Here is a 14735-nt window from a genome sequence, read left to right on the forward strand (position 1 = left end):
AAAAGTTGATAATGGAAGTAAATTGGAAAGTGTCTTAAAACGGCTTGGTCTATCTGACTCATAAAATTTTCTTTTGACTTGAGTGTCCCTTTAAGGGAAGAGATAATGGCAAGCATCCCCAGTCTCTCTTAACTGCACATGTGCAAACAGACACCTAGATTACGAGTCTTGCGTTAGCCTTAAAAAGCAGCATTGAGAGGTCCCAACGCTGCTTTTTTCCTAACGCTGGTATTACGAGTCTTGAAATGACAGGCTCACCGCTCACTTTTTCGGTCAGACGCGTAAATACATCAAATCCACTTACGTCAATTGAGTATCCTATGTTTTCAATGGGACTTGCATAACGCCGGTATTACGAGTCTGCAAAAAAGTGAGCGGTACAGCCTCTCCTGTCAAGCCTGGTACTGCATTTAAAAGTCAGTAGTTAAGGGTTTTATGGGCTAACGCCGTAGCATAAAACTCTTAACTAAAGTGCTAAAAAGTACACTAACACCCATAAACTACCTATTAACCCCTAAACCGAGGCCCCCCCCCCCACATTGTAAACACTAAAAAAATATTTGTAACCCCTAATCTGCCGAACCGGATATCGCCGCCACAATAAAATATATATTAACCCCTAAACCGCCGCCCTCCCGCATCGAAAACACTATTTTAATATTATTAACCCCTAATCTGCCGTCCCTAACATCGCTAACACATACCTACATTTATTAACCCCTAATCTGACGTCCCCAACGTCGCCGCAACTATATTAAATGTATTAACCCCTAAATCTAAGTCTAACCCTAACACCCCCTAACTTAAATATAATTTAAATAAATCTAAATAAAATTACTATCATTAAATAAATTATTCCTATTTAAAACGAAATACTTACCTATAAAATAAACCCTAAGATAGCTACAATATAACTAATAGTTACATTGTATCTAGCTTAGAGTTTATTTTTATTTTACAGGCAACTTTTTCTTTATTTTAACTAGGTACAATAGTTATTAAATAGTTATTAACTATTTAACAGCTACCTAGTTAAAATAAATTCAAATTTACCTGTAAAATAAATCCTAACCTAAGTTATAATTACACCTAACACTACACTATAAATAAATTAATTACCTAAACTAACTACAATTAAATACAATTGTAAAAAATTATCTAAAATACGAAAAAAACTAAATTACAGAAAATAATAAAATAATTACAATTTTTTTTAAACTAATTACACCTAATCTAATCCCCCTAATAAAATAAAAAAGCCCCCCAAAATAAAAAAAGCCCTACCCTATACTAAATTACAAATAGCCCTTGAAAAGGGCCTTTTGCGGGGCATTGGCCCAAAGTAATCAGCTCTATTACCTGTAAAAAAAAATACAATACCCCCTCCCAACATTAAAACCCACCACCCACACACCCAACCCTACTCTAAAACACACTCAATCCCCCCTTAATAAAACCTTACACTAACCCCTTGAAGATCACCCTACCTTGAGAAGTCTTCACCCAGCCGGGCCGAAGTCCTCAACGAAGTCGGGCGAAGTGGTCCTCCAGACGGGCAGAAGTCTTCATCCAGACGGCATCTTCTATCTTCATCCATCCGGCACGGAGCGGGTCCATCTTCAAGACATCCGACACGGAGCATCCTCTTCCAACGAAGTCCAACTGAAGAATGAAGGTTCCTTTAAATGATGTCATCCAAGATGGCGTCCCTTGAATTCCGATTGGCTGATAGAATTCTATCAGCCAATCGGAATTTAGGTAGAAAAAATCCTATTCGCTATATCGGATCATGTCCGCTCGCACCATAGTAAATAGGCCCCTAAGCGCTATTGCATTGTCTTTTTATCATGCATTTGTTGATTATGCAAAATCGACTGTATTTACTGGTACTTTAAAGGTACAAGGAATTATACAGATCCTATTTTATCTTCATGCCACAGCTTCTGTCACTTTTAGTCAAGCTTTTAGGTGCAGAACACATAATTCAGCCTTGCTATTTGTTATGAAGGCATTTAATATTGCTTATTTCCATATTCCTCTAGATCTAGAACATTTATAAACTCTGTACAGACAAAGTGGTCAGAAGTTATTGTGTCTGATAATCCTAAAAAATAAAGCTCTTGAATACTCAAATTCTTTGGTATTTGTCATTGACATAACTACTGCTTCTGGCATCAAATATGACCAAATAAATCCAAACTGTAGTGGGTATTGGGAAATGTATTTGTAGACCATAGCTTCTCTTGCTATAGCCATGAATGGTTTACTCAGTGATAAAAGGTGTTTCACAACCATCAGTCTCAACAATGAGTCTGCGTTGGCATGATTTGTATAGGCCAGTATAATATGTAATTAATAGAATCCCTTAGAAATAGATTGTATCTCTGTATTCAGTTGCAAGTTGTTGATATTCCTTTGTGTAAACTGATCAGCTAAATATGATCAATTACTAGCATGAATGTGTGCACTTATAGATAACTATGTCATTTTACAGCCTTTATAGTTAGAGGTTTTATCTATTTGTGCATTATTTATTTATATCCATTTATGTGAATACAAAGCAAAATCAGTTGGCCTCTCTGGACTATAGGGTATAATGTGTGACAGAAATTATGGTGAGGCACCACATGGGTTTGTGATAGTCTTGTTTATATCATACTGTACAAGAATGTGTTATCATCAGCCAGAGATTCTATTGTCAGTCAAAGAGTTGAACCCAGAGGCTAAGGTAGGATTAGAGTATCAACTGACCTAGCAGTCTGAGTATAGCCTTGGGTTTGATATAAGCTTGGACTAGCAAGGAAGGAGTGAAGCTGGAGATTTAAGTATATGCAGATTATAGATGATATTGTAAGGCAGACAATCAAATGGTCAAACTCTATAAGGAAAAAAAACATAGGCAAAAGAATAATCAGAGAGTCCAAGTCATGCACAGATAAGCATACAAAGAGGTATCTGGCAATACAGCAGAGAAGTCAGGAACAAGCTAGGTTAAAAAGTCAGACAAAGAAACACACCCTGATATACTTGGAACTACAAACAGGCACTAGATGAAGGTGTGCAAAAATAGTGTCAGCCTTACAGTGAAAGCGCACTAGCAACCTGGAAGCTACAGGTGCTGCTTATGATGTCTGACATTGGTGATGACAGAAGTCCTCTGTTCTTTCTGTGACTTCTTTGCTGAGCATGGTTTGTTACAGCCAATTTAGACAAGAACTAAAGGTAAATATTTTCAGTTGCCCAAAATGCAACTATAATTGTGTCATGTTAGTTGATCTTGGTGATTGTATCCAGTGCTTAAACTCACTCATTCTTTGTAGCACTTATTTTTTTTATTTCCTTGTGTTGCCTGTCTATTTTAATAGTTATTACTAATATCATTCAGTAAGTACGTCCTATATTGAACACCATTTAGTATTTTGTCCATAGATTTTGGCCGCAGATGGCGGTGAGGCTATCCTGAATGTGTAACACGTTGTACCTAAATAGGCCCTTGTGCATGATTGTTTGTTTCAGATCCATTTTAGTGAATTGTTTCTACCTGCAAGATTAGCAAATCGATCCTCTGCTCTTGATATCACCATTATATTTGTTAATGAGCATAATAGATGCAGTTTAGTTGCTTTAATTGACTTCTGATATTATTACAGCATCCTACAGATTTTTAACACCAGCTCTAATTGCAAAAGGCATTGCATGTTTTACAAAATGTGGATGCTGCCTTAGTTTGTAACAGTAATTCTGCTTGATTGAGTACTAAGTTTTCCTAGGTCTGAATCATACTCTGATTGATAATTCATCTTTCAGAGTTAATCTAAGCAATGCAAGTATCATGCTCATGAATATCAATCACATTCAAAAGAAACATATTTTGGTACATCCTTAACTCTTTTTTAGCCAGCTTCTACCTAGTAGATATGTGCAATTCGTTTCGAATCAATTTGGAAATTCGGAACATTCGGCAAATTCAGAGATTCGGATCGAACCGATTTTCCGAATTAAAATACTGCCGAATTTACCGAATAAATCCGAATTAGTTCGGATTTATTCGGTAAATTCGGATGGCCATGGATTACACCAGTATTGTACAGCATATTAGGTTATATCACTCTGCTATGGGTTACACCTAATATACAGTACATAATACTAGTCCAATCCTACCTAACAACCAAAATTCCGTATTTCCGAATATCCGAATATCCGAACCGAATCCAGCCAAATTTCTTCAAATCCGAATGAATCCGAAACGAATCCGAACCGAATCGATTCAAAATTTTCCGAATTCGAATCGATCCGAAATGAAATTCGAAAAATTCCGAATCGATCCAAACCGAACCAAATTTTTTTCGCCATGCACATATCTACTACCTAGCAATGATGGCCCTTCTTCCAGTATTTAAATTGGCATTTTTATTTGAAGATCTTTGAATTTTACATCCACCATCATATAACCTAGAACATTTTGTGTTTCCTTTTAGTGCCTTTGCTACCAAGCTGCTGTAAGGGGTTAAATATATATAGGGGCATATTTATCAAGCTCTGTATGGAGCTTGAGGCCCCCCAGAAGTTAGAAGTTATCAAGAAGTTATGAAGCAGTGGTCTAAAGACCGCTGCTCCATAACTTGTTCGCCTGCTCTGAGGCAGCGGACAGAAATCAACCTGATCGAATACGATCAGGTTGATTGACACCCCGAATCTGCAGGGGGCGGCATTGCACCAGCAGTTCACAAGAACTGCTGGTGCAATGATAAATGCCGACAGCTTATGCTGTTGGCATTTATCAATGGGCAGCGAAGTGCAGCGGACATGATTCGCTACATCGTATCATGTCTGCTCGCACATTGTTAAATATGCCCCATAATGCGCTCTTGTGCCACTCCAGGTGAGGATACAGCTGGCAAGCCAATAAAGAACAGATATATCCATTCTCAAATCCCTCACTGTATGTTCATCTGGGGCAGAATACAGGTGTTCCATGAGTACAACCATAACAGTGTATTTAACCCTTTTGAAGGAGTAAAAGAACAGAATTTGTTAAAATAATATGCTCCTCTAAAATGTTTTATTTTCAAACACTAGAAAATAACACATTTTATTTGAACACAGTAACACTAGAATGTGCTTTAAAGGGACATAAAACAAGTTGGGATAGAGACAAAATATAATAATATGTACTTTAATTACTTTACCTGCAAATTTATATTGCAGTGCCTCACCATTAACCCTTTCTTTTTAGTTTCCTAATTGTAAAGCTCTAACTCCCCCCACACATTTCCTTCTATGGCTGTATCTATATCTATGATGTTTTGGTAGAATGCAAAAATGTATAGGGATTATCTGCTGGAGCATGCATAGAAGCTGTGAACTCAGTTGAAATATAATGCATGTGTTTAAATACTGATAAGGGTGGGGGGGGGGGGGTAGTTGGCTGCTCCAGGCAGCTTAGCTATGTAATTCATTTTGCTTATTTTTGAAAATTATTTTAAAATGCTTGCCAGAAATTCTTTAAAAAATGTTTTCTGGAAACTATTTTTAATTAATAAGCCCTTTTAGGATATGCACAGATCTCAACCTGTGTTATGGCACTTTAAACTTTATCTCCAGTCTTTTCACTGCGCTCCAGTGTCCAGTGACATTAAAAATAATTTTGCTCTGTCAATATTGGCATAACTATCTGATTACTTCGTATCTATATGGAGGTTCTTGTTAATAATCTGATCCTTCTTTTTGGCCTTTACAATCCATGAGGTATCTCTGTTAATGAGCTATTTGGTTTTGTGTTTTTGAATGTTACATTGCTTTCCAAAATGTCTGTACGTATCCATAATTTTAACAATTTTAACATTGTTTGTCTTTGAACCTTTTATGTTGATGCAGTGTGGTTTTGGTGACCTCATATAAATTATAACTTGCTCATTTGCCAATGTGTATTATGCAGTTTATAACATTTAGGTTTATAACATTTAATTTTGTATTTAATGTCCTTTATTTCTTTGTAGTTGCATTAGCAAGTCAGCATCTTTGCTGGCCATTTTATAACTTACAACAATTTCAGTGGCTCTTTTAAAAGTTGTTTTCCCTAGTTAATCTATTTTGCATATTAAGGCTAAAGGGACAAGAAACCCTAATTTCTTTATTTCATGATTTGGATAGAACATACAATTTTAAACAACTTTCCAATTTACTTCTATTATCAAATTTGCTTCATTCTCTTTTTATCCTTTGTTGAAGGAACATCATTGCACTACTGGCAGCTAGGTGAACACATCTAGTCAGACAATCACAAGAGAAAAATGTGTCCAGGCACCAATCAGCAGCTAAATCTTACTAGTGTAGGATATCTGTGTATTATTTTTAAACAGGGGATACCAACAGAATGAAGCACATTTGAACATAGGAGTGAATTCAAAAGTGTCTTATAATTACATGCTCTATCTAAAGCCTGCAAGTTTAATTTTGACTTTCTTATACCTTTAAAATCACCATCATGGGCCCCATCCGATATGCAGCGTCGCCGGCGATGCCGGTTTTTGCACGGGTTTGTTATCCTATATACAGCGCCGCATATAAATGCGGCACGTATATTTCACCTGGCGGACGTAGTTTTTTCCCCCCATAGACTAACATATAAAACCCGCGCAATTTGGTATCCAATATCCTGCGCAAGGCCTTACGTGGCGAAAATGGAGAAAACTTACTCCATTTTCACCTCGCCAGAAAAAGCAGCTGTAGCAGGCCTTGCGCTGAGTATGGGAGCACCGTAACTCCCTAAAATGCCTACAAAAAAAACTTAACACCTAACGCATGCGCAATGTCTATCTACCTGTCAGCCGCAATCCCCCACCGCAATACCTAATAAAGTGTTTAACCCCTAAACCGCCGCTCCCGGACCATGCTGCCACCTACATTAAATGTATTACCCCCTAATCTGACCCCCCTACACCACCGCCACCTACATTAAATGTATTACCCCCTAATCTGACTCCCCTACACCGCCGCGACCTACTATTTAATAGCTACCTAGTTAAAATAATTACAAAATTACCTGTAAAATAAATCCTAACCTAAGTTACAAATACACCTAACACTACACTATCAATAAATTAATTAAATAAATTAACTAAATAAAATACAATTAAATAAACTAAACTATATTACAAAAAACAAACATTAAATTACAAAAAATAAAAAAATATTACAAGAAGTTTAATCTAATTACACCTAATCTAAGCCCCCTAATAAAATAAAAAAGCCCCCCAAAATAATAAAATTCCTTATCCTAAACTAAATTAAAATAGCCCTTAAAAGGGCCTTTTGCGGGGCATTGCCCCAAAGTAATCAGCTCTTTTACCAGCCCTTAAAAGGGCTTTTTGCGGGGCATTGCCCCAAAGTAATCAGCTCTTTTACCTGTAAAAAAAAGAAATACAATACCCCCCAACATTACAACCCACCACCCATACACCCCTACTCTAAAACCCACCCGATCCCCCCTTAAATAAACCTAACACTACCCCATTGAAGATCACCCTACCTTCAGCCGTCTTCAACCAGCTGGGCCGAAGTCTTCATCCGATCCGGGCACAAGTGGTCCTCCAGCCGGGCAGAAGTCTTCATCCGATCGGAGCAGAAGAGGTCCTCCATCCGGCAGAAGTCTTCATCCAAGCGGCATCTTCTATCTTCATCCTTCCGGCGATGAGCGGCTCCATCTTGAAGACCTCCGGCGCGGAACATCCTTCTCGGCCAACGACTACCCGACGAATCGCTGGTCCTTTAAATGACGTCATCCAAGATGGCGTCCCTCGAATACCTTATTTGCAGTTCCAAGTCATATAAGAAGGTTCTTGCGTGTCCAAATGAGGTATAGATGAGAAACTTTCTTTGTCCTTTCAAAGTTTCTAGGAGCGCTTGCTGCAGCGTGTATGTCTCCTGTGAAAGTTGCCTCTGTCACTTCCGTGTCCGGTCTTGACACGCCCACCAAATGCGAGATTGACAGATAGGTAAAGAGCAAGGTTTCTCCAGTGCAGTGTAAGCAGTCTGTATCCAAGCTGATCAGTAAGCAGTCTGTATCCAAAGCAACGCGTTTCAGCTCCAAAGCAAGGCAACTTTCACAGGAGACATACACGCTGCAACAAGCGCTCCTAGAAACTTTGAAAGGACAAAGAAAGTTTCTCATCTATACCTTATTTGGACACGCAAGAACCTTCTTATATGACTTGGAACTGCAAATAAGGTACCTTATTCAAAGTCTGTTGATTAATAATATCGCAAAAGACAAGCTAAGTGTTCAATAACTATTGTGATATAATTACTGTGACATACAGAAAACGGCTCAAACACCTAGCCTAAATCTTTTGGTCATATCACAAAAAGGCTTATTTCAAAAAGGCTGAAAATAAACACCTATTGTTGAACCAGGTGTCAATAGTTGTCTTCAACAACGATCTCTAACAACTGTATTTCTACCAATTATACCTTATTTTCTACTTTTGGTGCATTTTATGAGCGAAAAGCCAAATCTTTTACAAAAAGTATTTTTAAATACCTACCAAGGTATAAACTGGACTTGCTAATTTTACACACATATATCATATACTAGTTTTAGCTACACCTCAATACAATTGGTTGGTACCAACTTTCTCACATAACCACTTTAAGATTAAGCAATTTCGACTGACTGTTTTATATTGATTCTAATAAAAGAATATTATTTTTAACCAATAATCTTTGTATATTTTTTTATTATTATTTTTTATTTTTATTTTTGAATTAGAACTTTTAAGATATTATTCTATGAAAATTCTTTAAAAACTAAAAAACGTTTTTTTCTATACATTTCTTTATATAAACATAGACATAGAAATACAAATACTACTAAGACCATTGTCATTTGGTAGATATTAAGCCAGTGTTTGCACACAGGCGCACACATATAAGACAATCATAACTGATAGGATTCTATCAGCCAATCGGAAATTAAGGTAGGAAAAATCTGATTGGTTGATTTTATCAGCCAATCGGATTGAAGTTCAATCCGATTGGCTGATTGGATCAGCCAATAGGTAGTTACTAAAATGTTTTCAATTGTTATCTCAATGGGATTATGACACCTTTGTGTTTATATAGAGTGATACAATTATGATTTGTTCTCCTTGCAAGCACATTTTATTTTAATGATCAAACACAGCTATTTCATGTACATAAGTAAATAAAAAGGAGCAGTTTCCCATACAAATTTGCACGGTTCAGTGATCTAGAGAGATTTAGGCTTATGGTGACTTAAAATTAGTTTTATAGGTTTTGATAGAGATTTATTGGCTTTAAAGGTAAGGTAAAGTTGAGCATATAACTAAAAGCTATCGTTTATAACTTTAAAAATTAGCATAAGTTTAATTCATCATTATGACAGTAATTCTCTTAATTACTTTATTTTCTCGCTTAGAAGTACTGTTCCGACAGCAATCTTTCGTCCGCCCGACATTTTCTAAATTTTGATTGACAGATGAGAGCTATATTATAGTCCAATCAGTTGTTTCCCCTTCAGGGGTTTAGCCCATCCATTCCTACGTCACTCGCTGACTGAGCGCATGCGTCCGACTAAACTCAAGCTACTTCCACCCGTGCTCGTTCGTGATTCGCGCATGCTCACTGCTTGCTCTGTAGCGATTGTTTTAGTATCATAATAACAATTGGAACGATCGGTGCAGCAAGTGAGTTTTTTACAATGAATATGTATTTACATGTGTACGGTCTTTATTTATATATGCAATTTAAATGGTTACAATTTAAAAGTTTGTATCGGTCAGTGGGGGAAGTGGCGCATGCGCATACGAAATACAGTCTGTGAACGCGCATTGAGCTTACGTAAGCAGAGGGCTGAGAACGCTCGATGAGAGGAGAGATATAAACACGGAAGTGGCATGGGGGAGGAGATTCGGCGAAAACGGTATCAAATATAAAGTTTTAATTTGATGTAAAATACAAAATAAACAACAAAATAAAGTTAGCGATTAGCTTAAGGTTATTTATTAGATAGATTATATGCTTTGACTTACCATAAACTTTACCTTACCTTTAATAGAGTGTAACAAATCACAAACCCATTTGACCTAAAGTAGTGAGTAATATTACCATGTTATTTTTAATGAGGAATACTATTTCTGTACGCTGGCATCGTTTTTTATTTTTTTTCTCAGGAAGTGGCTTAACTGAGGTTTGATACAGGTTTCTCTGATATAGCAGTTGGTCTGACTCTTTGCTTGGTTTCCTTAAAGGGATACTAAAGCCACATTTTTTCTTTCATGACTCAGATAGAGCATGCAATTTTAAACAACTTTCTAATTTACTCCTATTTGCAATTTTTCTTCGTTCTCTTGCTATCTTAATTTGAAAAATTTGGCATTTAAGCTAAGGAGCCAGACAATTTTAGTTTCAGACCCTGGACAGCACTTGTTTATTGCTGGATGCATTTAGCCACCAATTAGCATGCACAACCCGGGTTGTGAATCAAAAATGGGCCGGCTTCTAAACTTACATTCTTGCTTTTCAAATAAAGATAGCAAGAGAATGAAGACATATTGATTATAGGAGTAAATTAGAAAGTTGCTTAAAATTGCATGCTCTATCTGAATCATGAAAGAAAATTTTTGTGTCCAATGTCCCTTTAAATGTTTAACAGACAGAAATGGTAGAACCATCCACATAATAGGCAAGATTACAAGTGGAGCGGTATTTAACGCTCCCTCGCGCTGGAAGTAAGGTTTTTGTGCATGTCGGGTAGCGTTGATATTACAAGTTGAAAGTAAAAAGTTATCGCTCGTGCCCTAACGCGATGCTTGTAAAAAGCCTTAGTTAGAATATTGCGCGTGTGTTAACGTATTCCCTCATTGGAGTAAATGGAGCAAAAACAGTGAGAAAAACTTAACACCCTATTCACTCACAAACCCAATCTCATATTCTCAAGTGCGCTAACCTGTCATGAAAATATGAATATTTCACAATCCAATGTTCTTCACATTGCAGAATATGTTCTATTTATTCATAAATACATATTTCTACATATATCTGATGGTATTTTGGTACAATATATATCTATCTATATATATAAATATATATGATTATATATAGGTATATATATATATATATATATATATATATATATATACAGATATATATATATATATATACTGTATATATATATAGGAAGATCTATTTTACACATAACATATTCTGCTATGTGCAGAACATTGGAATGTGAAATATTTATAGTAAATACATAGTTAAAACCTTTATTAAATATCTGTGTCTGGAACACACCTGAACTGGGTGGAGTGCTTTAAACCAAAAGGGGAAACTGACCAAAGCCCTTTTGGTTTAAAGCACTCCACCCATTTCAGGTGTGTTCCAGACACAGATATTTAACTGTGTGTATATAAAGCCAGAAAACCTCATCCCATGCAGTCTGGATGAGAGGTATAATATTGTAATGTTATTTTGATATATTAGAATTGTATTGGCTAACTTCATAGTGTTAAGAGGTGTTGAGATGGCAATTTTTTGCAGCATTGGGAAACAAATTTGAAGTATGTGTAATAACATGTAGCCAGGAAGCCTCATCCCATGCAGTCTGGATGAGAGATTGGAAATTCTATTTTGATATATTAGAATTGTATTCTTGAGCTTAGCTTGGCTAAAATTTTAGAGTTAGGACCAGTCTTTTATGCGACACCTTGAAAGTGGTGACTGGCTTAAGCAGAATATGGCCATACAATTAACCAGAGCTCTGAGGTCGCACTATCACTACACGCGTTAACTTCAATTACGCTCAAGCGTTCGTGTTTACTTTCAACTTCTAATATGCGCTATATCCGACGCACGAAAACAACCATAATAAACCTGATAGTCCTATATATAAATATCTGTATATACCTATACCTGTATATATTCATATAGATATATAGGGGTATATTTATCAAAGCGTCAACTGAAAATACGCTTGAATATCGCTTTGTATTTGTTGTGATATTGATCCGCCATAGTTATCAAAGCGCTAAGGTCGACTAATGTTTAAATTTGTGACGTAATATACGCTCCCGCAATCTCAATCCAACGCAGATCAATGCTTGCGTCATTACAGATGTTTTGAATTCAGATTCGACTCTATTTGACCCTTTTCCAAATTTATCAAACATTTAACAGGTACGCTCGCGTCTATTCCGATGCAGCGTACCTAGTTTTCAATCCGCCACCCTTGAGGCCACGAATGCCATAGAAATCAAAGGGAGTCTGAAAACACAGAAAGCTTATGTTGGATGCTGCAAGAGAATTAAGTATATTACATATTAAAAGTAAATTAGAAACTCTATTAAAATTGTATACCCTTTCTAAATCAAACAATATTATTGCTCCACATTTGGTGCAGTAGTAGATATAGGGATAAAAATGAAAAATACATTACTACTTATGGAGTGTGCTACAAATTTGTCTCTCATTACAAAGCAAGGGGACAATATTTCTCCAAATGTGTTGAAAAGTTTTCCCCATACTTGTTGCACTAAAAGATATAGAGATAAAAATTAAATAAATACACAACATAATATAGATAACTTCATTTTTTATTTTTTGTGAAAAATCTATGTGCACCATGTTTAAGCCATGTAATACAAGTCACACTCTCCACTTCGCACCAATTTTGATGCAACACTTTTCGCACCAATTATGACGCAAACTCCTAAACAACCCACACACTAGTGAATTTTTCAACCACTTTTGATAGGAATATGCATAACCACATGATTTATGACAGCCAATCTGATTCAAATATACATTTTAAACTATCACACAGTGTAATATTTTAGACAATGATTTTAAAATTCGAATTGATGTTTGATTCAATATAATCTTAAACTAATAGCTCAAAGGGATAGCCCACCTAACTTTAAACTGTCATGATTCATGATACAGCAGAAATTAAAATGACCTCTTTACTGTCATGCTATTTTCAGTGTTTTTCTTCCTTCTCTTGAATTTATTTTTCAGTAAGAAATGTCATCTTATATTCCAGCCCATTTTATAACACCTGTGTAGGGGTGGTTTTTAAAACTAGATTGCAATCAGGAGGGGTTGCACAGGTACAGAGAGAAAACTGGCCCAGCTCTTAAAAAAAACATTTATTGCAAATAAATACATATGATACCCTGATTACATGCAATTATTCCTGCTCAGAATAATAATACATTTATACTATATACATATAGTGGTATAAATAAACACAGAGATATGACAGATAACATTGTTTAGAACGAAAAAGGAACTTAGGGACATGTAAATATGTTTGCAAAAGATTTCTGACATAACACACACACACACACATATATATATATATATATATATATATATATATATACAAGTATGTCCAAACATATATGTACAAATTCTAGCATTAATAATCAATTATAAAAAATAAACATGAGATAAAAGCATATCATGACTTCTAGAAATACAAATACACATATTTTTTTGTGAAAGTATCATATAACAAATAAATATAAAAATAACTTTCTATGAGATATTGTTTGTTGAGGTATAAATCTATCTATTTCTTGGACATTAACAGATGAAAAATAAAAGATTTAGCTTCAGAGAAATGTGCTTGTTCATGGACAGTAATGAAATAGTGTAAATAAAGTTAGGAAAAACCCAAATAACCGCGTCATCGATGACTGTTAGTTAACAGTCCGATGCTCATCGTGCCGTACTTGACGTGCGTGTTTTTGACATTTTGTTTTATAAATAAGGGGATCTATGTGGATTTGCGTCAGCAATGTCTGGCGAGCGTATTGATGCCGGCGAATGCACTGAGATTGACGCTTTGATAAATATGCCCCATAGGTTCTCCCTTGTTTCCCTTTTTGCATATAAATTGCACCTAATTTTCCTTAAAAACATGTTTCTTATATACAAAACAGTATTGAAGATAAGCAAACAACATGAATGTTCAATTTATACAAAATTTATGATGCCTCCATTTTATTAAACAAATGTATTTATCAAAGGCACAGTAGATAGATGAAATATCTACATTGCAGACAGAAATATAGCTAGAACAGAAAAAAATTCTCAATAAACAAAGCATGCTTTACTTACAAAATAGTTTAAGGTGATGGTAAATCCTAGGATTTAAATTTTTTTAAAAACCGCTAGGATTTACCATTGCTAAAAATAAATAGGATATTCAGTCACCACTTTATAAAAAAAGTGTGCTTAGGGGGGCTGAGCCAGCCATCGCACAGTATGGCTGCAAAAAGCTAATGCTCCGCGACACCAGACGCTTCCAAGCAGCATCTTTACCACTACAAAGGTGTTAGCCGAATTCTAACAACAGGCATCTGCACCGGAACTCACCCGGAGCACAAAGATCAAACCCTGAATGAGCTGAGTTAACGGAAAGCTACGCAGCGCAGTAAACAAAAACGGACAGCATGTTAACTTTGGCCTAGATGCATGGCGCACCCCACAAGCCTGCACGGATGTGGTAAAAATTATAAAGACACTTGTGGAGGACCGACTCCTAATAAGCTGAAGGTATGGAAAACTTCAACACAAGCCTAGATGCAATGGCATAACATATTGTATAAAAACTCACTAGGCCCCAAGGGCTACGGCATCACCTTACAGGGCAGTAGCACATTAGCACCATAATCAAGCCTTACATATTGCCACGAGGGAAGAGACTTTAA

Source organism: Bombina bombina, chromosome 5 (assembly GCF_027579735.1).
Source record: "Bombina bombina isolate aBomBom1 chromosome 5, aBomBom1.pri, whole genome shotgun sequence".
NCBI classification, from domain to species: domain Eukaryota; kingdom Metazoa; phylum Chordata; class Amphibia; order Anura; family Bombinatoridae; genus Bombina; species Bombina bombina.